The sequence below is a fragment of the Acomys minous genome (genome assembly GCF_964271855.1).
Source record: "Acomys minous genome assembly, chromosome: 3".
NCBI lineage: Eukaryota > Metazoa > Chordata > Mammalia > Rodentia > Muridae > Acomys > Acomys minous.
Genome location: NC_140485.1, coordinates 73,877,387 through 73,905,017, shown reverse-complemented (window position 1 = coordinate 73,905,017; position 27,631 = coordinate 73,877,387). Strand labels below are relative to the sequence as shown.

Below are 27,631 nucleotides of genomic sequence, written 5' to 3'. Positions count from 1 at the left end.
GAAAAAAAAGAAACTGCAGTTTTTCCAAGAAAATCTTGATATGCTACAAGAATTGCCCTTTTATAATAAGCTGGTGCTTGATAATTATACTTCAGTAAAACTCTCATCTCTATACTATAAATATACATACTCTTATCTATAATTTCATGACATCTCAGTATTCAAAAGCTGGGACTGCTTTTCCCAGATTCCCAGATTCTAGATTATTAAAAAAATGCCAAGGAGATGAGAGATATGATACAGTGTTAGAGTTACATGTCCATGTCAATGAAAGCCTTCTTAAAGACTCTGAACAGAAGAAGCCAAGGGCACAAAAATTCCTTAACAAGCAGATACAGTGCTGTGTTCAAAACATTTTTAAAGAACCAGTGAATTCTAAGAGCAATTAAAACCTGTAAGAGCATGTTGTATTTCAGGCTGTAAAAGAACAGCAGGGAGAGGGGGGGAGGGAGAGAGAGACAGAGAGACAGACAGAGAGAGACAGAGGGACAGACAGAGAGAGACAGAGAGACAGAGAGACAGAGAGAGACAGGGACAGAGAATGTGAGTGTGCGTTCACCTATGCATGGAGAAGCTACCTTTGTCACTGGGGATTCCTTTGAGTGGGGAGGATTCCTTCTCTGGAATTATAGTTTTTTTCTATGTAGATAAGACATCCTTTTGTCCAAAGTTTATAATATATAGACCAATAATATATATGTCTGTGACCAAACAGAACAAAGACAGTCAGTTATAAAGTAAAAAAGAATACCCAAATTATTCACTATTTACACCTGAATTAACGTTTCATAGCAATAAAGTAAAAACAGAATAGTATCTGAGAAAAGAAGGATAAAAGGGTTATTTAAGTTTGTTCAAGTATGAGAACATTATTTCAATAACAACGCACACAGATAACAACAAACCAAGTGACCACTAATTCAGGGCCAGCAAGATGTCTCAGTGGGTAAGGGCGAGTCCTGCCGAGCCTGCTGACTTAAAGCAGATGCCTGGAACCCACATGATAGAAGAAAGCAGATACCCACAGTTGTCCTCACCTCCATGAACACATCATGACACACATGCCCACATATGCAGGTGCTATGTCTATAGCTATTAAGATACATACCTGCAGACAGCTCAAGATGGTGGCACATGCATAGAATCCCAGCACTTCGAAAACTGAGGAAATATAGTTGAGTTTCAGGCTGCTGTGAGATTCTGTCTACACAGAGATTCTGTCTCAAAGAGTTAAAAATAATAAGATACTTGCTGTTGGACTGGAAAGGAGCTCAGTGGTGAAAAACATGGACTGTTCTTCCAGAGGGCTCATAACCACTTTTAACTCCAGCTCCGAGGGAATCCAACACCTCTGACTTCTGTGAACATCTGCACTCATACACACATACCCCCACACAGATACACAGAATTTTAAAGAAATAATAATAAAATAAAGATACTAGCTGTAGGCCTTCTGCTACCAAGACGTATCTAGCTCAGTGGCTGTGTGCAGAGCATCTACTTTATGAAAATAAATTGGTCAGAGGCCATAGGGTACAGACTCAAGCTGTCTACAACATTCTCATGGTCCCTTAACCTTTGAATTTTAAAAATATAAATGACAATAAAAGAATCCTACTTCCAAATCAATCTGCTTGCTAGTAATGTGGGGAGAAACAGCCAGTCTCCATAACATATAAATTGCACAGTCCCCTAAAGAGGAGAGGCTATCATCAATAAAAAGAAACAGATTAGTTCAATAAACCAGGAATACTGCACCTTGCAAGACTTCTGCCTGTCAACTACTCTGAATACCTTTTATCAGTCCATCATCCTCCCCTATTTGTGGCGCTTCTCTGTTATTTCTAATTTGAACATGATTCAGTTAGTAATGGAAGTAAAAGAGAACCTATCAAATCTAGCAACACATGATGCCTTAAGAAAATAATGACTACAGTATAGCAGAAAAGAAACTATATACACTGATATTTGTTTAATTGTAGGGAAAGTCATCTGAGAATTGATTTCTCTTTAATATTTGTGTTGTTATTGTCTGAGATGTTAGTCTTTAGGAAACAGGATAGATTATTCTATTCCAGAAAAAAGAAAAAAGAACATTACCACCAGCAAGGTAGAATTAATTAGCTTAGTTTCCTCTCTGCCTTTAATAATCCAAGCAAAGGTGTTACTTCCTTAATTAATACAGAAGTAGCTATATTTATCCATACTAAGATTTAGATGGTGTTTGCTAATTAAAAGCCCTTCTACTTAAAGAACGTGGCTTCTAAGAATCTGGGGTTAGATTTGCCTTTCTAGCATTCACTATTAACAACTAAGACACAGAGGCAGCAAATTTTACTGTACACAATAATCTCACAAGGTAGGAACTACTGTGAGCTCAATGAGAACCAAAGACTGGACTGGAAGATCAAGGATCCCCTTCTCCTCCAAATCAAAGTTACCCAGGCAAGGTGGCACCCAGGAGTCAGGAGCAGGAGGAGCAGGGGTACAAAGCTATTGGCTACATGGAGACCCTGTACACACACACACACACACACACACACACACACACACGGGGGGGGGGGGGGGTTTGATGGTTATTTTGGGTGTCAAGTTGACTACATCTGGAATCAACTAAGACCCAAGCAGCTAGGCATGCCTGAGAGAGCTTTTCTTGATTAGATCATTTGTGGTAGGAAATTAGATCATTTGTAGCCCTAAATCTGGGCCACACCTTTTGGTGGCAGGCCACATAAAAATTCATAGAAGGAAGCTTTTGCTTTTTGTCTCCTTGCTCTCATTCGTGCTGGCAAACTCGTCTATCCTGCTGCAGAGGCATTCCCTCACTGATGTTATGTCAGGGACTTCAGCACCAGACTGGGACTGCTGAGACAGGCTTCAAGAGACAGCCACTGGACTACCTGGACCACAGCCTGTAACCCATTCTCATAAATTGATTCATTTATGTTCCCTTCGAGAACTCTAATTTCCTAGGTAAACTAGAGTGTAAATACAGGCAGTATGGCTGCAGAGTCCAAGCTACAACATGACCATGTGCCTTCCATAACAAAACAGTGTTACCGTCATCACCACAAGTTTTAAAAAGAAAATAGAAAAAAAATTATTAGCAACTTACTGTATACACATACTAGCAAGGAAGGCTCAGTAAATGTTTTTGAAGTACTACTTATTACCGTACCCAAATAAATACTTAAATAGTTCTAATCATAGCCTTAAACTTGTCATAAGCAAAAGTTAAGCTGCCCAGGTTCCTCTACAAACCATCACAATAACCTGACTTGTTTCTTCCCAATTTTTTGTTTTGAGAACAAATACAGAACATTAAGGATGAGTCAGGTTTTCTTTTTTCTAGGTTTGCTCTCTCAGACTTCCTTATGAAAGAGGCTGATTCTGAGACTTCTTGTCATAAGGCTGGGATCTTTGAAGAAGGAAACAACAAAAGAATGTAGCCTCTGCAAATTAAAGCATATGAAAGGAATGCTGAAAGCAGAGAGTGCTCAGCCTAGAACCTGACAAGTGTTAATGCCCAGTGTCTGGGCACATGATGCACTGTAGATAACACTGTATCACCAAGCCTTCTCCATATTCATGCCCTCTATTATTGAGGCAACCGTGTGTAGCACTCAAAACATCTAAAGACATTTCTCTTCTTCCGACATACACCTCTTGCTATATCTAGTTGGACAAAATAAGCCAATCACAGCAGCCAATGCCTAAACATGCTAGCCAACAAGAACATGACATTGCTAGAGAGAAAGGTACCTGTTGGGCAAAATATTCTCTTACATTTGAAACAGAATGTACTGAGAAAACAAAGCATTAAAGCACCATGCGTAGGAAGGAGAGAAGTTTAAAGCTGACTTAAGCCTGGAGAAGCTATGAAGGGCCTTGAGTATGGCATGAATAAGTAACCATACATACAGAGACCAACAGGATGAGGTAGCCATTGAGTAAGAAAAGGAGAGTAGAGCCAAATCATAGGAATCTTTGTATGTGTCAAAATGCTAGAAACCATCTAAAAAAAAATCTGCTTACTAAAGTCCTCGGAGTTGTCCTGGACCCTACAGGATGATGGTATTAATCATCTATTGTCATAATAACGCTGAAAAATGAGACCACAAAATTTCAGTTACATACAAATAAAATCTTGACATTCACTTAGGTTCACTCATCTGAGTCAGGTTAGCGCTGCTGAAAGCTGTCTGCCATAGAATCAGTGCTCTGTGGTCTTACAATGAGACTCAGGCTGAAGGGACTATGACTACTGTCTTCTCATGGTAACTACCAAGACCCTGAAGGACAAACCTACTGGAGAAGCACACCACATATCTCTGACCTATCCTATCCAACAACACAGCACTGGATCACAGTAAATCAAATGCCTAAGCCCAAAACCAAAGGACAGAATACAATGTAGGAAACTATTCCAAAAGAGTAAGGAATAGAATTTGATTTACTATTTCACCCCAAACCACTTTTCAAAGTTAGCCAGGTTGAAGCCATGTTCCCTACAACCAAATCAAATTCAACTGTAGTGATTAAGACTCCCTGAACTAATTCCTACTTCCTGGTATGCCTGACATTATCTATGGACCCACATCCATCTTTCTCCTCTAAATATATAGGATATGAGCTATACATTATCAATGTAAAAACAAAACAAAACAAAATAACAACAACAGCAACAATAAAAAAATTAACGCAAAAAAACCTTCTAACTGAAATGGTATAGGGAGAGGGCTAAACCACAGAAGGATTCCCACCAGAAGAAAGTAGGCTCTGAACATTCTGCCAGGGAAGTCAGTCTGTCTCCTGTGGTGCAGTGAATCACAGGACACCTAAATCCAATGCTTTTGAGAACTCTCAGCACCTTTATGATTAAAAAAAAAAAAGCCACTTTTCTGAGTGGGATTCTCTAGTGTTTAAACAAGAAAAAGAAAAAGCCTTAAACACCCCACACACACCCAAGAGAGGATAAAGCTAAAGCAAGGTACATAGTAGAACAAAATGGTTGAAAACAAAATAGAATTCAGAAAGCTAAGATAATTTTCCAGGAAGACACGGAATGTTTCCTATCTTAAGCAGAGACTTTTGAGAAAGACATTTTGTTTTTTTAAAGAAAACGTAATATTCTGAATACATTTTTAAACTATTATCTACTCCAAAGGAGCTTACTCCCTTCTAAAAAAAAATTAGCAAAGACTCACTAGGATCCATTAAAGGAATCTCATTCCTCAATAAATTGCCAAGCAAATTAAAGACAACACAAATGTGCATATTAACACACACCTTGGATTGTTGGCTCAAAGACTTTAAAACACATCTGAACCCAGGCTTTCCTGGGGGGGGTGTCTAATTTAGGGTTAGCTAGGCTGCAATTAAGAGAACACAAAGGCAATGGAACAGCTTTGGCATGAGAGCTATGCCACACTAGAACACCTGTGTGCCACAATTTCCCAAGGGTACCCAATGTGAGCCAACACATCACATTAAGCTCTCACAGGTTCTCAGAAGCTGCTCTAGTTCCAGAAGAATTTTCTATCAGCACCTCTTGTGTCAACACCACGAGAACAACCATGTGGGAAAACGAGGATTGCTCGTGCTTGGGCACCTCAAGCATCTCACCTGTTACCAGGGATCCTGGAGTTACAAACAACTCGAATAAATCCCCTCTACGTCCAATGGAAACAAGTAAAACTGAAAATGAGAATACCTTAAAATCCTACAGCTCTTCCCCCAGGGAGTATGTGGGCTGAGATGATCTGCCTTAGAAGTTCTCTGTACTCAACTATTTTGATAACACTGCCCAAAGAAAGGGGCTTCAGCGGTGAAAGAAAGGGATGCGGTGTGCTGGCCTCAAGCTGTTACTAAGGTAAGAGGTTACCTCCCTTGGGGTGCCCACCCAGCCTTCATGCTCTTTTCTTCTCAGGGTACTGAGGGTTTGTGTGTATAGGCCTGAGCCACTAGGAACTCAGAGATGATGCTTAAGAGAGGGACTAGCATCACCGCACAGGAGCACACAGACTAGCCACAATACTGCTACCTTCTTGCCTCTCCTTTAGCTTCCAACAGTCCAAATCTCCTCAGGGCAGGTTCTGAAAGACAGATGGTACAGGTCTGATACATCTTCCTGAAAATACCTAGGTTGAAATCCTAGGTACCAGAACATCAGAATTGCATCTGGAGACAAGGTCATCACTAGAGGCAATTACATTAAAATGGGTCAGTGGGTCCATCCTAATCCAATCTTATAAAAAAAGGAGGAGGTCTGAACACAGACATGAACAAGGAAAAGGCCATGAGAAATTGAGCAAGAAACAGCTTGCTCAAGCCAAGGAGAGACTTCCTAAGGAACCACCCTGGCAACAGACACTTTGATTTCAGACTTGGGAGCCATCAGAACTGTAAGTCACCCAGTCTGTGGCATTTTGTTATGGCAGCAATGGAGAACATATTTGCTATAAACTCCAATGAATGAGAGAAGAAATGCTACACATAAGCCCAATTTGGGGGCATTTTTAAAGCCTTAATGGATCATCAAGACATCTCAGTTATTGGAGGGGAAATGTTCACAGCTTAACCGTATCTTGTCCTCCCCAACAGCACTTGTAGAACCTCATCCTTTGCTCCAGTGGCAATCCATACTCACTTCTATGCTTTCCTCCTCCAGTGTGGCATTTCAGGGCCATATCTGAGGTGGCCTCTGGCTCCAGTGTGGGTGAAGAATAGTAACCTCATGCTAACCCTCACGGGCATAAATGTCACTACTCTGGTTCTCTTCCTAGATGCGTGACTGGTGAGTAGTGAGTGTGCCCCCAAAATCTCACAGACAGCCATGTGAGCAATAGAAGCAGGGTACACAGCAGAGAGAACTAGTCTTTGGTGAGAAGTTAGACATGCACTAGGGGGAGTAGGCTGAGGATCTTTTTAGGAAAGAGGCACAAGAAACCCTTATAAGGTACTGGCATGTTCTCTGCTGATCCCAGGGTGGTGGTTAAACAGTGCATATGTGTGTGTTCTCGTTCTCTCTCTCTCTCTCTCTCTCTCTCTCTCTCTCTCTCTCTGACATACTCATGCACACACAGACACACACCTCTTTTTTCAAAGCTAGCTAAGGAGGTGCACTTGGAAAACAAGACAGTGAGTTCAAAGCCAGCATGGACTACATAGTCTCATGTAAGCGAAGAAAAATCTAGCCCAGCAACATAATTAAAGATGGGCTAGAACTAAACTCTAGGGATTATCACTACCCACCACATAAACAAGATACACACAGCATTTCCTTCTCCAAACTGGTTAGAAACACAATACCTAAGTATTTGGCACTACTGCTGAGACATATGATCTTAATGACACTTCCAAACACAAGGGGGCGGTATGGAACTTTAACAACTATAAGCACTAGCCATGCCAGGCATGGAGGCATCTATAACCCCAGTATGTAGGAGTGAGACAGTGGACTCAACGCTGGAAATACTGAAAGAAGACTGTCTCAAAAAATCCAACAACAAAATATGTCTAGGTAGCTTTAAGACCAGGTGAATACCTACAATTTGGGCCAAAAAGCAGGTTTGGAAAAGAAGTGATCTGGGCTAGAATGTAGCTCAATCATCTTAAGAGAATACTGAAAAGTAAGGGCATCCCTGGAGTCAGCATCCAGCTGCAAAGCCCCAATTCCAAGCTCTCGCTGGGAAAATGCAAGAAAAACCAGTGAGGGTCACTCAGGGGCAACTGTGGCAGTCACAGCTCAAGACAGCTGCAGTTTTGGCCATTAACGCGGTATGGTTTATGTGCCTTGTGCCTAAGCTCCTTCACTGAAAAAACTGAGGTAGTAACAGAACCTGTACTCTTAGATTAATCAAGGGTAAACAAGATCATATCATGTCATATGCTTAGTGCTGGGACCCTTCAGCACTCAGAAAAAAAATGTTTGCTCTTTATTTTACGATGCTGGGGTGGGTCTTGAGTCCCATGGTTTTATCTGGCACTCCGGCCAGACCTAGCCCCAATCTTTCTATGGCTGGCCTCCTCATTGCACACCTGAGTCCTCCTGGCTTGTCTAGGAAAGTTTGTTTTTGTTTTTCAATAAAACACCTCTTCTCTGGACCCATTTTTCTTCCATTCTCGTAAATGAAAATGTACTATTATTTTTCCTATAGCATTTCCTCAGTGGCCTCTCTTGCCAACAGATCAATGACAATGTAAAGTTGTAATGACAGCAAAACCAACCTAATACACAGTCCTGCTGGCTGGTGAAGCACACTCTGGGTGTGCAGCCTCCTGAGATGAGGACACTCCATGACGGCGCTGATAGAACAACTAGATTAATCCTTTGGTGGATCGATAAAATGGTGGCACTACTGGCAGGTGGTGACAGGATGGAAAGGAAGCAGGTCACGAGGGGTGTGTCCCCAACCACTCATACTGTGAGTTAAAGTAAATCCCTCCCCTCGTTTCTGTCGGGTATTTTGGTCATAGCAAAAAAAACCACTAACTCTTAAATATCTGTACAGGAGGTCCCTCTCAAATATTTTATAGATGGTACTAACTAAATTATGAGAAGTTAAAATTTTAAAGCACTAATATCAAATGTGAGATTAAACTTCTCAAATCATCTCTTCCCTTTGCTGCCATTCCCCCATCCCTCTTTTCTTTTAGGAAGGAAGGGTGTGCTGCTGGCACCAGAGTCATGAATAACAGCCCCTATTCATCCTTCTGTAAGCTCCAGTGCCTGCCAACTAGAGCAGTTTTACAAGGAGGGGAGGGTCTTTAAAAAAATTTTAAAAAGAAAAACCCTCTCTTAGGGCTGGGGAGATGGTTCAGTAAAGGCCCTGAGTTTGGATCCCCAGTACCCATGTAAAAAACTGGACATGGCAACATACGTCTATAACCCCAGTATGGAGAAACAGAAAGAGTCCTAGGGTGTCCTGGTCAATCAGCCTAACTGAGTCAGTGAGTGCCAAGTTCCGTGAAAGACCCTGTCTCAACCATATGCCCGTGGAAACACATGCATGCATAATGCACACACACACAAAGTCATACATTCAACATCGATTTCTGGCCTCTACATGCATGTGCCTTGTAATGAGTTCTTATACTACATACACACAACATAAAAACATGAAACTGTGCATTTATTCAAACTCAAGGTGTATGCTGAAACTTAGTCCACTGACCACAGTAAGCACAGTGCTCAGGTCAGGACCCTGCCCTACCTTCCCTTCTGGTTGAGACAGGTGGTCTCTGGAGCAGCTATGCCCTGACAGCATTCTTACTTGTGGTTTTCATGCTTCTGAATGGGCCACAAGTAGCCCTGGCTATACTGGGCTCCCTTTATAGACCAGGCTGGCCTTGAACTACAAAGATCCACCTGCCTCTGCCTCCCTGAGTGCTGGGATTACAGGCGTGTGCACCTAGCTTCAACATTTCTTTTTAAGTTAAAATCTGTATACAATTTTGAAACTAAGTTTTACACTGTACATATTTTAATAAAACTACTTCCAAAAGCTGGAGAGCAGATAGCCCAGAATATATCACACAAATAGGGGAAATACACAAAAAAATCTTTGCATTGGGTGGTGAGATGACTTAGAATTTAAAACACTTGCCACACAAGTCTGACAACCTGAGTCTGACCTCCAGAACCATGTAAGGTAGAGGACAGAGGCACCACAGCATATGCTCTTCCCCCACAATACCAGTACGTTTTAAAAGAATCATGGTGGGCAGAACAGTGTGTTTATTAATTTAAGTGTGGTAGCCTCAGTGGTCAGATGAGAAGCGCTTCTCGGTGGGGAGACAGCCGACCCTCTGGTCAGTTCAGTCTGCAGCTATTCATCCGACTCCAGCTCAAGTTTAAGCAGACATTCTCCCCAGAGCAACAGGGGAGGAAGGATCAGTTCCTGGAGGGTGAAAATACCTCATCCACATGTATCAAGGAAAAAGCACACACAAATAATAGTGTATTTATGGCATTAAACTTTCAAGAAGGTACTAATGCCAAAATCATGGTCTAAAAAAAGTACCTTGGGGAAGAAAATAAAGAAGGAAAACTCCTCAGAAACATTAAAAGAATTTTATTCAAAAAGAAGAGTACCCATAAGATGGAAATGTCATTGCTGGCTTTGTCTGCTGTGCGTGCGTGCGTGCGTGCAGGTAGGTAGACTAGGGGATAGGGACCAAGGAAAGTAAGGCCCTTGGGTACAAGACAGGATCCTCTTCCAGTCAAATTCCCTATCTTACTCTCACCTCAGGTCTCCCAGTCTGGTCAGCTTCTGGTTTTCATGCAAAGATGCTAAGCTTGGTTGTGCTTATGGGACAGGAGGATGGAGCTGCTCAGTACACAGATGGAATTAAAGTTTGTATCATAGAGAGAACTGGAAGTAAAATGCAGACTTACAGCCATTAAGACTTGAAACAATAAAAAAAAAGTCTCTTTCACAGGTATAAAAATACATAATGCAAATGAATACTTAAAGGGGGATTTAAAAAAACCTAAAATACAAAAATAATAAAACTTTATAAACTGTATATAAAAAGCAGGCCATGATAATTAGTGTTCCCCAAGAAATGGTGGAAGACAGGGCTGAAGCAATCCTCAGCAGGTAAGAGCATGTGTTCTTACAGAGAACCCAGGTTCAGCTCCCAGCACACACATGGTTGCTCGTGACCATTTGTAACTCTAGTTTTAGGGGTCCAATGTCATCTCCTGATCTCTGCAGACATCAAGAATGCACACTATCATACAAACACTCAGACACATAAGATAAATCTAAAATAAAAAGGTGGAAAAACTTCTCATTTCTAATCATGACTTAAGAGTCAGCTATAAAAATCTTTTCCCAAATACTTGATAATACTGCATTTTTAAAAAACCTAAGCAACAGGTGATTCAATAGTTTTAATCCTAAATTGGAAAATAACTGTTAAAGTCTCTCCCTGTCTCAGGAAGACATGAACAAACAAGTGTGCATGAGATTCAAGTTTCTACTTGAGAATGTTGTCTCCAGCTTCGAAAGCCAATTCTTGGCCTGCAGCAGGGAATGTGGGAGCAAGGAAGGAAGAGAAGAAATGCGAACCATACCATTTTCCATGACAAGTGTTTATTTCCATTTCTGAAATCCTAGGATAACAGATCAAACTAATCACTACTGATGTTAAGGGCTAATGGTACCTCAACACAATGCAGGATAACTGACTGGACCTTAATTGGGGGATGGGAGGGTGCATAGATGAGGACACCATAAAAAACAAAACAAAACAAAACAAAACCCTATGGGAGAAGTTGGAAAGGGGGCTGCCTATTTGTTTCCTGTCATGTTTCATAAGTGCTTATATTGCAGCTCTAAAGGAAGTGTATGCAAGTAACTCTCACATGTCGAACAAAAGGCAGAAAGTTAAAAGGTAAACCTGGCAAAAATGTTCAAAGAACTAGTGAACTAGGTACAGAGAAGAAAGTTGTCTTGGGTAAGGGTTCTCTAAAGGAACAGACCTGATAGGACGGACAGACAGGAACACACACACACACACACACACACACACACACACACACACACACACACACAAACACTTAGCATGGCTTACAGGCTGTCTACCAACAGAAGGTCCAAGAATCTAGTAGTTCACAAAGCTGGCTGTCTCAGTCTTCAGTATACACCAAAGTTCCAAAGAAATAGGCTCTGATGGCAGTGACGGAACAGACTTGCCAGCCAGAGCTGGAGCAAGCAGGCAAAAAAGGAGCAAACTGTCTTCTTCCATGTCCTTTACAGAGGCTGCCAGCAGAAGCTGTGGCCCTGATTAAGGTGTATCTTCCTGATTCCAAAGATCCGGATTAAAGTGGGTCTTCCCACTTCATGTGATTTAATTAAGAAATAATTCCTCACAGGAGCATCCAGACCCTTGGCTTTTAGTTACTTCCAGATGTAGTCAAATTGACAACCAAGAATAGCCACCACAGGCACTGTTTTGAATATTTTGTATCTTCCAAGACACAAAAGGGATACATAAATGCCTTTGAATAGGAACATGTTTTTAATTCCCATTGCTCTAATTCTCCATTAGAATGGAGAAGACAAAACTGACCCCAAACGCACTTCATTTAAATGCTTCCCACATCACAACTTATTTGGCAAAAAGAATGTTTCACATGTAACCACATTCATAGACCTCCAGAAACAAGATAAACTAGCAGAAGTGAGGTACTGCTTGGAAACTACACTTGCCACGTTAGATACTTTCTGTGGATTCTGTCTCTTTAAGAGAGTGTCAGCACTGTGAGTTTTACACCAATGCCACGACTTAAAGGAAGACTTTTACACATCTGGCTAATACAGAGCTAGGACAGATAAACCCAAATCATGTGCGATCACGGCTGCAAATAACCTTAACCTTCTAACCCTTCCACTTCAACCTTCCAAGTGCTGGAATTTCAAGTTTGTGCCACCACACAGTTAATTGGTCCATTTTAACTTTAACCAGAACTACAAGGCTGACCAAGAAGTTTCATTTCCACCTACTCTCACCCCACAGGCACTCCTACTTAAAAACAAAAAGGAGAGAAATAACTAAAAATGTTCTACCTATTCAAATGGGAGTACCTAAACAAAGGACAACCAAATTTAATCAAGACAAATATTTGCTAAAAACCTAGTACATATTCATCTCTATGAAGAATAAACTGTGTGCCCACTGGGGCCCCAATTTTACTACAGAAATCAAAAACACAGGAGAATATAAAATAATAGTTGGCTCTGTCTCCTGTGTGGCTCCCGGCCTAGGCCAATCCTTATTTATTATTTTATTGGCAGGACACTTGAAACAGTATTCTCAAACTCAGGTGCACAATGGCATTGCTTAGGTTGTTAGAGAAAAAAAAATCTAAAAGCGGTGTCTCTGTACCACCCAATGTAATTTGACTCTGTGCAGCCTGAACACTTGCATTTTTTAAAGTTCTTCAAGAGATCCTAAAGTGCACAAGGTTTGAGCACTACTTTTCTAAACCAGCCTCCACAACTCAAGCATGGAAAACATACCACTAGTTAAAGCCTCTGAATTCTCCCTGCAAGCACAAGGTTGAAGTCTTCACCACAATTTTTCACCATCTCAACTTCCTACACCTCCCACCTACATCCTCCTCAGCTCCCAAACAGTGTTCCAACCACACTCACCAAGCATTCTTGGTAATCAGGCTTCCTCCAAATAAACGGTTCCTCAAAGTCACAGACACCAATCCCAAGTACTGATTATCCAACACCAAATAAACTTCCAAGAACCACTTTAAAAGGCTCTGCTTTGCAGAAGCCTTAACTAACTCCAGGCTAAGCCTCTACACTGTTCTAACCAAACCTTGAATAAAACACTATTTTAGTATAGTGCTTGCAACAGCTTACCTTTCCACTTCCTCTAACATACTACACATCCACAAGGACAGAGAGATCATATGTATTTATCTTCAAATCCCAAGGGCTCAGTAATAGATGAAAACAAAAAAAAATTAATAAATGTTCACTAAACAATTGGGTAACAATATGAGAAAAGACAGAGGCAGTTCAATGTGAAATCCCAAAATGGTTAACTAGACAAAAATAGTTCTCTAGAAGTGTTTGGAGAGAGAGGCTGCTTTTCAGGCAGATATAGAAAGGAAATATTCAGTTTTTCTCAAGTCTAAAGAGATGAAAAACACCTAGGCATGCTGAAAAAGCAAGGAACAGAACTACAAGTATGGGAAGCCCTGTATAACCCTCACCCTGGGGAAAGGCTGCCGCTCAAGGGCACTGTGGTCCCCTTCAAAGTTTAAAAAAGAATTTTCAGAACTTTATTATGCTTTTTCAGCTGAATAAATCTACTCTGCCTCATTAACACACCACTTTACAGTTCTGTGTGTTCAGATGTTCACTAGGACATGTGCTAAGAAGTGCAGAAGCTCTGCTCTGTCTACTGCTGCCCGTCAAGTGTGTGCACCCGGCACACAGACATTCAGTGTACAGTTACTGAACAGGTAGCAGATACATTTACTACAGCACTAGGCCCGCTAATCTTTATCTTCCTTCTGCGGCAGACAGGCAATGCTGGAGAGAAACATCAAGATTAATAGAAAAGAGCTCGTGGGCAAAAAAAAAAAAAAAAAAAAAGACTAGAATTCCCTCTCACCTGGACAACATAAAACGAGAGCGTGTCACAAAAAGCCCATGACACAAGCTGATGAGGCTTGTAGCTAAATTTTTTTTTTATCATGCTTTCCTCTCAGTTTACAAGCCCACTCCTATTGTCAGGAATGTTTTCCCATTCTTAATATTCTGTCTGTATTTACATTTCCAGCCATATGTCCCGGGCCACTGCCTTGGGACACAGGAGCCTGGAACCTGCAGGGGTGCTCTAGGACTCAGATGTGTACTTCTCACAGTGCCACCTCCCTACCAGTCTCCACACCCCCAAAGCCTGCACGCCCACCAGTCCCACTCAATGTCCTGACATAACTTCTCTGGCTCATTTTTCCCCCCCACCCTGTCTTAGTATACTTTCCCCAACCTGTACTGTAACAGAACAATTGTCTGTATACAAGTGTTTATGAATATCTTTTCTCTTCTTTACCCTATGAACCTTGAGAAAATATTCTAAGATCCTCCCATCCCAGCATAAAAAGCCTTGCACAATATCACCAGAAAGTCTTTCATAAAAAGGGGAAAATTAGCTCGGCGTGGTGGCACGCACTCAGGAGGCAGAAGCAGGTGGATCACTGTGAGTTCAAGGCCAGCCTGGCCTACAAAGTGAGTCCAGGACAGCCAAGGCTACACAGAGAAACCCTGTCTTGAAAAACAAACAAACAAAAACAAAACAAAAAAGAGGGAGATTAAATAAAAAGTAATATTAAACCTTTAACTAGAAAGATTATCAAGGATTTTTCCAAGTGTTTATAATATGCAATACATATCATGGTTACAATGCCAAGGACTGCTCCCAGGCTCATCTCATAAACTAACTCACATCATCTTCAAACCCACCACAGGACATAGACATTACTTCCACTTTTGATGGGAAAACTGAAGCACAGGAGGATCACACAGGAAGTAAGTGGCAGAGCTCCAAACCCAAGAGTATGACTATAGACTCCATACCCTTAACCACCATTCTGTACAGCTTTTCTGACTATGAGGCCACTATCCTATCCATAAAGTCCATTATGGCCTTCTGAAACTCCCAAAATACTAGAGACTGAAGTACATACAATTATGGCAAGGGGCTGTTTTTATCACCTTAAGAAAGACAAAGTTTCCAAAGGCAGAAAAAAATGTAACAAGATTAGAAAGAAGTGGGCTAGGCTAGGGATGGGGTAGTTGCAGAATAATACTAGTCAGGTTAAATCTAGTAAGAGATAACCCTGGACTTAACTGCAGTCACCGCAGGCTCTGTTCCATATGTAACAGTGGGTACCAAGATCCTAGAGTACACTGCAGTACCTAAGAATGCAAAATCACTGGGTGCCCAGGTTTCCAAAAGAGAAGAAATAACCTACCAAAATAGTGCCTCCCAGTCTCAGTGATAACATCTTCAACATTTTATTTTAAAGAGTATTTTTAGCCACTCACCCAGTCAGGATGGCTATCATCAAGAAAGCTGACAAATGTTGGAGAGGGTATGAGGGAAAAAAAAAAGGAATTTTTATTCACTGCTAGTGGGAGTGCAAATTAATACAGCCAGTATGGAAATCAGTGTAGAGGTTCCTCAATTTAAAATAGAACTACCATATGATCCAACTATACTATTTCTAAACATACACCCAAAGAAGTCCATAACCTACCAAAGAGACACTCGTGCATCCATGTTTATTGCTGCTATTTTCACAACAGCAAGGAAATGGAACCAGCCTAAACGTCTATCAACAGATGAATAAATAATAAAAATATGGTACATACACACAACAGACTACTACTCATCTGTAAAGAAAAATGAAATCATGAAGCCTGCAGGGAAATGGATAGATCTAGAAAGCATAATATTTAGTGAGGTGAAATGAACTGAGAAAAATAAAAATGTATGCTGTCACTTATATGCAGATCTTACCCTGTTATGTACACTTGTATTTATGTAAGCAGGTGTACATGTGAGTAAAGCCTATAAAAATATAAGGAGACCAAGAAAGGATAATATTAGGTGGTAAGAAAAAGGGTAATAACCGGGGTAATATCAGGGCAGATGGGGAGATAGAAGGAAATAGAATAACTTTGTTTAAAATCAAAATGATATACAATACATAATGCTATTTTTAAACTTTTAGAAAATGTAAATGTTATATAACTTACAGTCCTATTCATTTCAAGGCACATCTTACACCCATATTTCTCCCAAATTCTTTTTTATTATTATTAACTTTTATGTGTATGGGTGTTTTGGCTGCATGTATGTCAGGCCAGGAAATGGTGTCAGTTCCCCTGGGACTGGAACTACAGATGCTTGTAAACCACTACATGGGAACTGAGAAAACCCAGGTCCTCTGGAAGAACAGCAAGTGCTCTTAGCTGCTAAACCATCTCGCCAGCCCCACCCCCCACTCCCCATTTTTTAACTTCCTATGTGTATTTCCAGGACCATATGGCAAGTAAGAGGCGAGCATTTAAAACTTCACCACAGATCAGTACTTAAGACTCACACAATAGTAACATGACTAGGACCTGATTTCACTACTCATGAGATGATAAGGTTAGACTACATGTCCTCAGAAATACATCCCAACCCTTCTACACTGAAAAACTGAGAAAAGCTTCTTTACTTTATGAGAAATCTAGTTAGTAAGCTAGAAGTGACTGTCATAACCACCCTAACAATGACAGCAGCAAAGCTTAGTCCAAAAGTGAACACATAGCCGTGACTATCCAGGGAAGAAGCACTGCACATAGATACAGAGCAGGAAGAGCGCAGAGAGTGGGTATGACGGGCAAACCAGAAGACTGATTTTTGTGTGCAGCTTATGTGATCAGCCATGTAGTACCATCTTAACATGGGAACATACTTGAAACAAGGAAAACTACAAACACTTTCAGCACAAGACCTGTCAAGACCAGTAGATTTCATTCCATCAATAGACTTCCCAATGTTCCAAAGGATGCAGCTCAGTTGGTAGAATGCTTGCCTAACATGCAGAAAAGCCTTGGGTTCAATCCCCAGCATTTCATGAAACCACACATGCTGGAATAAAAATGTAATTTCAGCACTCAGGTTGAAGTAAGGGGGTTCAGAAGTTCAAGGTCATATTCTGCTCAACTCAACAAGTTTGAGGTCATATGAAATCTCTGAGACCTCGCCAGAAGCAAAGAAGAGGGAGATGGAGAGGGAGGGAATGGCAAGAGAGACACCTAATTCCAATACATGCACAGATAGCTAGTATCTGAATTCTACTGGGAGAAAAGGTACACAAAAGTAAGCTAGGTAGGCACAGTGGCACACACATGCTATAGCATCAAGGAGAGAATGGCAGAGATATACAGGGAGATTACCCTTTTTTTAAATTAATACAAATAAATAAAAATAAACCAAAGCAGCATATTTCAAAATGTCAAATCAGTACTATTCAAGTATTCATGTCATTTTTAGTTAAGCAGATACTCTTCCCTATCCCATATCATAGCCCACTGGGCCCTTAGAGTGTAACACCTGCCACTCAAAAGAATTAACACAATGGGCAAAGTTATTTGATGTAGCACTAAGTGGTGCCACAAGCAGAACAGACACTGCTGTGTTACAGTGCTCTCTGTGCGCAGAGGGAACCTTCTAACTTTCTGAGCCTGTAACCCACACACGACAGCCTTGCTGTCTCTCTTTAAGAATCATTACCTAAATGGCCAACAATTTCCTGCTTGTGAATTAAAGTCTAGTAAATATGTTTTAACAAAACTGCTGTTTGATTAGACCCATTCATTGTGACTAGATAGCATTTTAAAAGATGATTCGACACGTGTATCTTCACAGACAAAGTTGACTTCTATATAGTCAAATTTTTATCCACTTGCCAATCACAAAATAATTTGCAATCCTGCTGGGGATACAGATCAATATACTGGAATCAATGTTATCCTTGAATTTCCAAAGTTTAAAGTTTGATGTACAAGCACATGGGGCAGGAGAGGTAGATATATTACGGAATGAGCAAAAGAAATCTTTTACCAAATTACTTTTGAAAACATGCTGCAAAGGGGACAGAGAAAAACAGTCTTTCAAAGGAGACCTAGGGGATATTATTAAAAATGGTGTCCTTTATAAACTACAAAACCATCCTTATACTTAGCTTATGCCTGAAATAGAAACTCTACAGCCTAATGGGACAGGAACCACCACAACCAGCACCGTTCCTGCTGAGAAGTGGAGATCTACAGTGCTGCACTTAAAAGCTGCTTGCCTTCAATCTTTAATAAGAAAACACTGTAGAAGCCATGCTGAAACAGAGCAGGCATGGTAATCACGGACAGGAGGGATAAGAGGCCCTGTTGGCAAATCTACCAGCTGCCTAGTTGTTTGTAGCGCTTCATGAAACATAGCCAAACTTATTTCTAATGCTACTATTTTCTGAACTTTCAAATCAACTTCCATATAAAAACAGACAAATATAAACAGGCAAATAGTGTCACTTTTAATTATATGGCTTTCTCACACTCATTTTAGACTAAAGGATAGTATAGTCTTGTCTCCTATTTGCCTTTCCAATAAAAGAAAGGCTTTTGCTACAAAGGGGATGTGTGTTCAATAGAAACTAAGGTTCTAAAGCTGGGCTACTCTGCATCAGTGGCACTAGGCACCTAAACTTCAATTAATATTAATAAACTTTAAGTATCTCTTCAGCCACATCTGAGGGGCTTTAAAGTACAGATGGCGCCGGGCATAGTGGTGTACGCCTTTAATCCCAGCACTCAGGAGGCAGAGGCAGGCGGATTGCTGTGAGTTTGAGGCCTGCCTAGTCTATAAAGCGAGTCCAGGACAGCCAAGACTAACACAGAGAGACTCTGTCTCGAAAAACAAAACAAAAGCAAATAAATAAATAAAGTGCAGATGGCTAGTAACTCATGTGGTACTTCCATCACCAGGCAGTGCTGTTTTAGAATAATTTCTCAAATGTCAATCTTCATAAAAATCTCTGATAGATTTCTGGTTCTACACTCCCTACTTCACTGGTCCTACATTTCTAACAAGCTTCAAGGCAGTGCTGAAGGAGCTCATCATTTGGCACAAGTGCTCTCCACTAGTAAAGGGCTAGTTTTCACTTTTGTTCATTCCCAATCAGTCATAAGCTAATACTTCTATAAAATATCAGGGGAAAAAATAAAATAAAATTATTAGGAAAAAAAAAAAAAGCTAGAGGAGGTTCACATTAAGCTGGACAATATAAGTTAATATTTGTACTATTACATTTAAAAGGTAAAGTAACTTTTCTACAGAGCTACATGAAAGTATCTACATGCTTATTACAAGTACTGTACACACTCAAGACAGAGACACAACAGTTCAGACCTGTTCAAATCCAAGAACTATTTTAAATTGTCCGATCTATAAAGATTTGCTTCAGTTTTTACAATCATCTTTCTGGAGCTTGCCATTAATCTTTCATAACCTCTATACGTTTCACCAATGTATTTTTATAATTCAAGGCAAAACTATTAATTCCACTAAGTAGAATACCCACCAAGTTGCTTTAAAAGGCAATCTAATGATGGGCCTAGGGAGAGTCAGGGTGTAGAATATCCCCATTGACCACATGTACAGAAAAGCTGAGCCTCAGATGGTGGCACTGTTTTGGGAGGATGAGGAGGGTACCTAAGTGGAGGTGGCAGGCATCTGGGTTCTGCAGGAAGATGCCTCTCTGCTTCCTGACTAACACCAACAAGATCAGCCCCCACATTCCGGCTGCCACAACCAAACCTAGCCAACATGGTTCATCACCATGCCTTCTGACCACTGAGCCAGAACAAAGCCTTCTTCCCTTATTCCTCTCAAGTATTCTATCTCAGCATCAAAAAAGTAATCAATTCAGTCGTCATCACTTACAGCATTATCTAACCCTGTCATATGACCAGCAATGATGATAGCCTAATGTTTTCATGGGAACTTAATAGTTGAATTTGGACTGTTGACACTGTGAGAACTGTTAAGCCAAAATATACAATGAGCAATAATAAAGTATCTGTTAAGTTTCTTTCAGTAAATAAAAGCTATGATCTGGACCTAGCATTTCAGACAATCTTTCAAAGGACTTCTGAAAGGATTTTTTTTTCTTTCTTTCTTTTTCTTGAAACCAAAGCAAACAGCCCAGGCACACTGTTTTACTTTACTCCCCCCCCCCCCAAATGCATATGGACTTTATTTATAACAAACTACATGCAGTAAGAACAGTTATGAAACAATCAGGAAAGCCATATGTAAAAGTTACATTCTAAACGTTTAGCTCATTTGTATCTGGTATCCTATCTACGTGTGTCTGAAGTTTTATACCTAAATCATTCTATATCATATCTTGTATTTATCAACTTAAAAAAAAACTTTCTACATCCTTTACACCCAAGAGAGGAACAAGCCAAACAGAATCCCCTGATAGCAGTGGTTCTCACCCTTCCTAATGCTGTGGCCCTTTAATACAGTTCCTCCTGTTGAGCTGATCCCAACCTTAAAGTTATTTTCACCGCTACTTTCTTACTGTATTTTTGCTACTGTTACAAATCCTAATGTAAATATCTATTTTCTAATGGTCTTGGGCAATCCCTGTAAGGGTTGTCTGACCATCATGGGGTCATGATCACAGGTTGAGAACCACTGCCTTATATGAATTAATGACCTTTACTGAACCATCTAATCTACATATCAAGAATAACAAACTGATTCTTCTCTTCAACTTGTGTTCCAGTCCAGTAAGTAAGATTCTATAAGAAAAATCTAGAAAGATCCTGAGTTCAGTGACTTGCCAGAGCTGTCCTTTTGATTCTCTTACTGCTCTAGACTATTTTATCAATTTGTTTTTATTTAAGTAAATCACACAGTAATACCCAAGAACCTTAAAAGCAAGATACTTTTCTACAGTAACAGCTAGTTTAACATAATCTGATATATACACATCTTCTCTGTAAAACAGTATATTCAACGAGACACATTTTCAGAAAACTCAACTTGATGTTCATAGAAGTTGTAAGACACTATATAAGCGTCTTGAATATGAAAAAAGAGGCATTTGTATAATTATAATAAGAATCTGTTCTGCTTGTTCATTCCTTAAGTGTATGTGAGTAAAGATGAACACCTAGACTGTTTACTTTGGGTTCAGGAAAAAGAAAATCCTAATATACAGAATGGAGCAATTAAAACAACAACAACAAAAAAAAACCCAAAACAAAACAAATAAACAAACAATCCCTCAAAAAAAACAAACAAGGAAGGATCATGCATTTTTGCCACAACTATCCTGCAAGTCCCATCTGTAGAGACAGATGGCTGACAATGAGAAGTCCGGAACCCTCTAAGGCTGTCTTATAAATGCCCCCTTACTTACCACAACCTTAGACCCTTCAAAGTGGAACAGACATGAAACATCTTCCAGAAGAGCACAGGGAAGACATCTGGGATGACCCCTGGGAATGATGGAAAAGTACTTCCCCAGTCCTACTGCTGAAAACTGAGGCTGCACATGCAGACAGTTATCTTGAAATTACTTAAATCAAAGAGTCTTAATTTAATTGGGGGGGGGAGGGTTGGGGATTTAGTTCAGTGGTAGAGCGCTTGCCTAGCAAGCACAAGGCCCTGGGTTTGGTCCTCAGCTCTGCGGGGGGGGGGGGGGGGGGAGGGGGGGGGATTTAACTTTTGGGTATGGGGGTAGAAAGGGGATGGAGGAACAGTATGAGGACTGCAAGTGACAGATTTGTATACTATTCTTTGGCCTTCAAAGACAAACCAATGACTAGATGAAAAGGTTACAACCAAACCAGGCAGACATTGAATGTCCTACCTAGATCTTTTCTCCACCTAAGCCCGCCCTTTTACATTAACAATATTGGAACACACACACACACACACACGTTTCCAGCCAGGCATGGTAGTATGTGCGTTTAATCCCAGCCTTGGGGACAGAGACAGATATCTGTGAATTTGAGGCCAGTGTGGTCTACACAGTGGGTTCCAGGCCAACCAGGGATACATAGTGAGAACCTGTTTCAAAAAGAAAGAAAGAAAGCTGGGTGCACTGGTGTAAGCCTATAATCCCAGCACTTGGGGAGGCAGAGGCAGGAGGCCAGCTTGGTCTACAAAGCCAGTCCAGGACAGCCAAGGCTACACAGAGAAACCCTGTCTCAAAAAAACAAAAAATAAACAAACAAATACTTATGTTTCCAAATAAAATAACATGGTCACAGAGCATACAACAAAATCCAAAATATATTAAAAGATTTAACTGTTTTATAAAAAATTTATCTGTAAATCGGTTGTGGTAGTGCACACCTTTAATCCCAGCCCTTGGGATGCAGAGCCAGGTGGATCTCTGTATGTTTGAGGCCAGCCTGGTCTACAAAGAGAGTTCCAGGACAGCCAGGGCTACACAGAGAAACCCTGTCTCGAAAAACAAAAAACAAAACAAACAAATATATATATATATGAACACTCTATAAAAACATGATAGAACACACAGGGAAAAAAAAGAAGTATCTCTTCAGATATTTAGAAAACTCAAGTATACACTCATCATTTTCCATTTATGTTTGGAAATGCACTCTGAAAAGATTCTGATATTCTACTACCTAATTCATCTGAATTTTTCAAATATTGTCTTAAGTTTTAAAATAAAGGATAACAGCACCATGAAAGACTGTTAAGTGCTTAAATCAGGAGCTTGAGAGATCACTCATTGAGTGAGAGTACTTGTTACTCTGGAAGAGGACCTGCATTAGCGTCCCACAGGGCCCACAGGTGGCAAAACTATCAGTAACTTCTAGATACTCATATGGTGCACATTCATACACATAAAATAAATCTTTTTTAAAAATTAAGTCATTTATGATTACTGAGGGGGAAAAAAGTTCAGAGTTTTTAAAACTTCCAGAAAGGAGTTTAAATCATGTCTTGTGTGCCTGCCATATTCTAAAGTTTCCAAATGGACTAAAAATGAGTGGTTAAGGACATAAAGAACACTAAAGACGCACGAACTCTACAACAAGCTATAGAAACTGACAGAGGTACTACAGACAAAACATTTTTCTCTGGATCTTATCCAAACAATTTAGTTCAGGATGGGAACAGCAATGGACATTTCAAAATAACTCCACTTTACTAACTTCAGGACTTTTATGGAAGCAGCAGAATTTTTCATGAGGGTATCAGCGCCCCCACAACACAAACGAAAGAAAAGAACACTCTGACATGATAAAGTGACTGCACTCTTCCCCATGCACACCACGACTACTCCTGAACTCCTGTGTGTACTTCGGGGAAGGAGGGCAGCCCCTGCCCTCACTGTATTTTCTCCTTTTGGTGATGAATTCTTAAAATGAAAAAATAAAACTGGATGCATACTCAGGAAAAGTACTTCGTTGACCTAGCACCACACAATGGAAATAAGACAGTACACTCAAGCTTCTAAAAGAAATCTTTGGAGTTGCTTTGGATCCAATGGATCTGGGTTCAAACTCTGCTCCTACCCTTTTCTAGTTTAATGGCCTTGAATATGTACTTCATCCCAGTGAGCTGCAGCCCAGATTCATGAAGTGGCTATAAAGCAAACACATTTCACATCTCTATGGCCCTGGTCCCCCAGGTGAGCGCTAGGTGCACACCTGGTATTCAGTCAGTTGCTGGTTCTCGGCTGCTTGTCTCACAATTATGCCACATTCCACTGCAATTTAAATATTCCTATGGAACAGATACCTAAAGCCCTAGCTATTACTTCATGTATTTCAGAGTCCGCAGTCTAATAGTCTGGTACAGAAGAATGCAGACAACCCTAGGAAATGCACTGTAGCTTTTTACTTGAACTAAGCACAGCTTCTATGAGGGATAGATGTAGAAGAAACTCCCTAAGTATTTATTAAAATCAAAACTATGGCAGGCTTTGCAATAAGCAATGTAACCACTGGGGGGAAGAGACTAAAGAAAGCAGTTTCTAGCCAGGCGCAGTGGAGCACACATGTAATCACAGCACTCAGGAGGCAGAGGGAGGTGGATCTCTGTAAGTTCCAGGACAGCCTGGTCTACAAAGCGAGTCCAGGACAGCTGAGACCACACAGAGAAATCCTGCCTCCAAAAATGGAAAAAACAAAACAGAAAGAAAGAAAAAGAGAGCAGTTTCTTCGCTAGATCCTGTCACTGTCCTGTACCAAAGGGATTTTTGCAGAGACTCTTTGACTCCTATACCTGCTCAAATGGCACATGTGAGACCCACTGGTCCTTACCAAACAGCTTTCCCAGGAAAGTTGGAGAGCATAGGCAACGACAGAACAAAATCTGAGGTTAAGAAGCCTCATGGTTTAACATGAGAGACAACAACCACAACCTAGGCTTGGGATTAAGCCACGCTTCCAGAAAAACAAAAATGTTTTTGCAATTTAAATAAACCAAAGAATCTCCAAGATAGAGTGGCCTCAGGACATAGTTTTTGATAAACCTTCTGTAATATGCAGCTGGCAACATCATAAACTGGATGTGGTTCCTAAAGAGATATAATCCTGCTAAGTATATCCTTTGCTATTTGAGACAGTTATAAGGAAAGCATACCAACAAATACAAAATCCTCCAGTGGATCTTCGTGAAATGGAAGGCCTCAGTCTGGTTCTCTCACTCCACTTCTAACTGGTTTTTCAACTTCTAGCCTGAAGTCATATACTGAGGAGGAGTCAGAGAGCCTCCTACTATTCTACTATAAAAATAATTATATGAATATTTGGAAGTTGTGGTAAAATCATATCCACTTCGTGTGTCATAACAAAGAAGCAAAAAGGGGGAAAAATGAAGAAAAATGAAGATCATGACTCCAGAGAAACTGTAACATCAAGAGACACAAAACTAACTTCACTACACCAAGACAGGCTACAAACACCTCTAACTACTTACTACATGCCGAGATTCCAAAGCAACGGAGGAAGGGGAGGGGCGTGTCCAGGCTAGCTGTTGGTGTGTGCTTGTGTGTGCATGCCTGTGTACATGGAAGCCAAAGGTCAAATGTTTCCACCTCCATCTCACCACCTTGTTTTTTGAGACAGGGTCTCTCAATTACTCTGGAGTTTACCAATTCAGCCAGGCTGGCTGGCCAGCAAGCCCCGGAGACAGACAGGAGTTAGCAGCCATGCCCGGTTTTGTGTAGACGCTGGAGATCCAAACTTAGGCCCTTAAGATAGTTAGCATGGCAATCAAGCACTTTATCACACGAGCCATCTTCGTAGCCCTCAGGTTAGATTTAATAATCCACTAATCAAGAAAAGTTTTAAGTATAAAAAGACTAACAATCCACTTATGAAATCTATCTTGGGACAGAAGGAACTCCAAACTAAGGCATGCCACTCCACATTTCCCCAGGCCTTTGGTTAAAGCGATGGATGCATCGCTTATGTGAAACCACCTGCTCTGGTTGGCATAAACCATGCTACATGACAACTCATGCCTAATCATTTTATCATACACAGATCGCAGATCTTTCTGTTGCCAGAGAACCACAAAGTTCACAAAAAAACTCTCTCGGAGGCTGCCAACCTGATCTTCCAACTTGGCTTCCAGCTAAACTACTGTGCCTCGCACAGCCAATGGGGCAGACCCGCTAACCCCCCCCCCATCACAGTAAGTCGAGCATTCACAGTTCTGGAAGCAGAGTGGTGTCTGTCCAGACTTTCCCAAAAGCACCGTAAGCAGATCCCTATGGCGTATGCCAACGTGGGGGCCTACTGGCATACTGTTACATACCCTTTGGGAAATAACCAAAATCTAGGCAAAATATTTCAGACACTTTGAAAACTGTCAATATTTAAAATATCTATTTTCTCTATTCACGGATCTGTTACAGCAAAGAACAGTTTTGTTTTGTTTTGTTTTTTTTAAAGGGGTGGAAAATAAGGCACACACAGCCCCAGAGAAGGATGCTCAGGGATGCCAGAGATTCACGAGAAACCTTGGCCAGATTACTAATGGTCTATAAAGCCTAATTTGGAGAACACGGGCCTACGAGTTCAAAATTGAATTATACTGCCTTATTAGATCCCACACTCGTGAAACCACAGTCATATTAGTCATAACTGAAACTAGGAATACTCTATGTACACAAATATAAAGTGCCTGCTTATGCATTTTTAATTGGATCAAATAAAACCGAAGCTGCAAACAAACTCACATTTCAATTATCTCACTAGTGCGGGGATTTCCTAATAACCTCGTTTTAAAACCCAAGGAGCTGCCAACCCCTCTGCACATCTGACAGGCATGGTTCCCTAGAAATTTTAGGAAGGACATTCTCCGTTACTTCTCAACTGAGAAGAAAAATAAATACCCTGAAGGGGAAATTTCTCTCTTCCTTTCTTTCTTTTCTTAATTTTCTCTCCCCTTCTCTTTTTTCTTTGCAAGCTCAAACATGCAATCTAATAACGCACCAAACTTGGCAGCGGGGTAGCTTGGTGGCTTGGAGTCTTCATGGCTCCAATTTTCGGGGCGAGTGCGCGCTAGTGCGTGAGGAGCGGGCGGGCGGGAGGGGCGCGCCACCCGGGGACGCGCCGGGGCCCCGGCCCCCGCCCCCTCCCGGAGCAGCAGCCTGGCACCGGCCCACCCTCCTCCACCCCTGCAAACAGACGCAGGACGCGGAGCGGAGCAACTTCTCCGCGGGGGCGGTAGCGGCTGGCGGGCGCGGGGGCGGCCCTCTCACGCCACGGGCCGCCGGGGGTCCCCCGGGGATGCTCTGGCAGGCCCCGCCCCGCCGCCAAGGCCCGCGCTCGGGGTCTGAAGCGGGACCCCCCCCCAAAACCCGGGCGCGCGGCCCGCAGCGGCGCTCTCCCAAGGACGGCGGGCGGGCGGACGGGCGGGCGGACGGAGTGCGCGGCAGCCTGGCGGAGCGGACGGCAAGCCCCTCGCCTCAGGCCTCGGAGCCCTCGGCCTGGCCGCACGCCTGCCGGCCGCGCTCGGACCCCTGCCCGGCCGGGCCTCGCGGCGCCGCGGCCCCCTCAGCCCCGCTCCATTCATAGGGCAGCCCCATCCCGGCCAGCGGGGCGGAGACAGGGTCCCCCCGGGCAAGGCCAGCCTGCCGGGGCCAGGCAGGAAAATAAAAAGTTAAGAGAAGAACTTACCTAAAATGGCTCCTGCAGCAGCCAAAATACAAACAGCTATTATTTGGTGAAGTTTAGCTCAGACACCCTGCAAGGACACCCTAACCCAGCTCGAGCCCGCCTCCCCTGCCGCGCCATTGGGCTCCGCCGGCCCAAAACACAGACTCATTGGTCATCTGGGCTGCCGCTCAGACTGAAGCCCTTTTCAAGCTTGCTTGCAGGAGCGAGTGATGGGCTCGCTCCATTGTGCTCGTATTTGCATGGATGTGATCGCGGCGCTGATTGGTCGATGACGGGGCCGCCCCGCCTCCCAGCCTAGCTCTCCCCGCCTTGCAGACAGCGGAGCTCGCGGCCCGCCCCCCGGAACGAAGCAGCCGGGC

At 41.8% G+C, this 27,631-nt stretch overlaps 1 protein-coding gene across 5 annotated transcripts in view; it reads right to left on the bottom strand.

Moving 5' to 3' along the window:
* CHD6 (chromodomain helicase DNA binding protein 6) overlaps positions 1-27,384 on the bottom strand; it is a 163,113-nt gene extending 135,729 nt beyond the window's left edge. For 4 of the 5 annotated variants that reach the window (XM_084776224.1, XM_084776227.1, XM_084776228.1 and 1 more), the window contains exon 1: positions 27,273-27,384. The gene's annotated coding sequence lies outside the window, so the exon portion shown is untranslated. Of the gene's footprint in view, positions 1-6,043; positions 6,096-27,272 lie in introns of all 5 variants that reach the window. The other variant, XM_084776225.1, reaches the window with a different exon arrangement.
* Between the last annotated feature and the right edge of the window lie 247 nt (positions 27,385-27,631).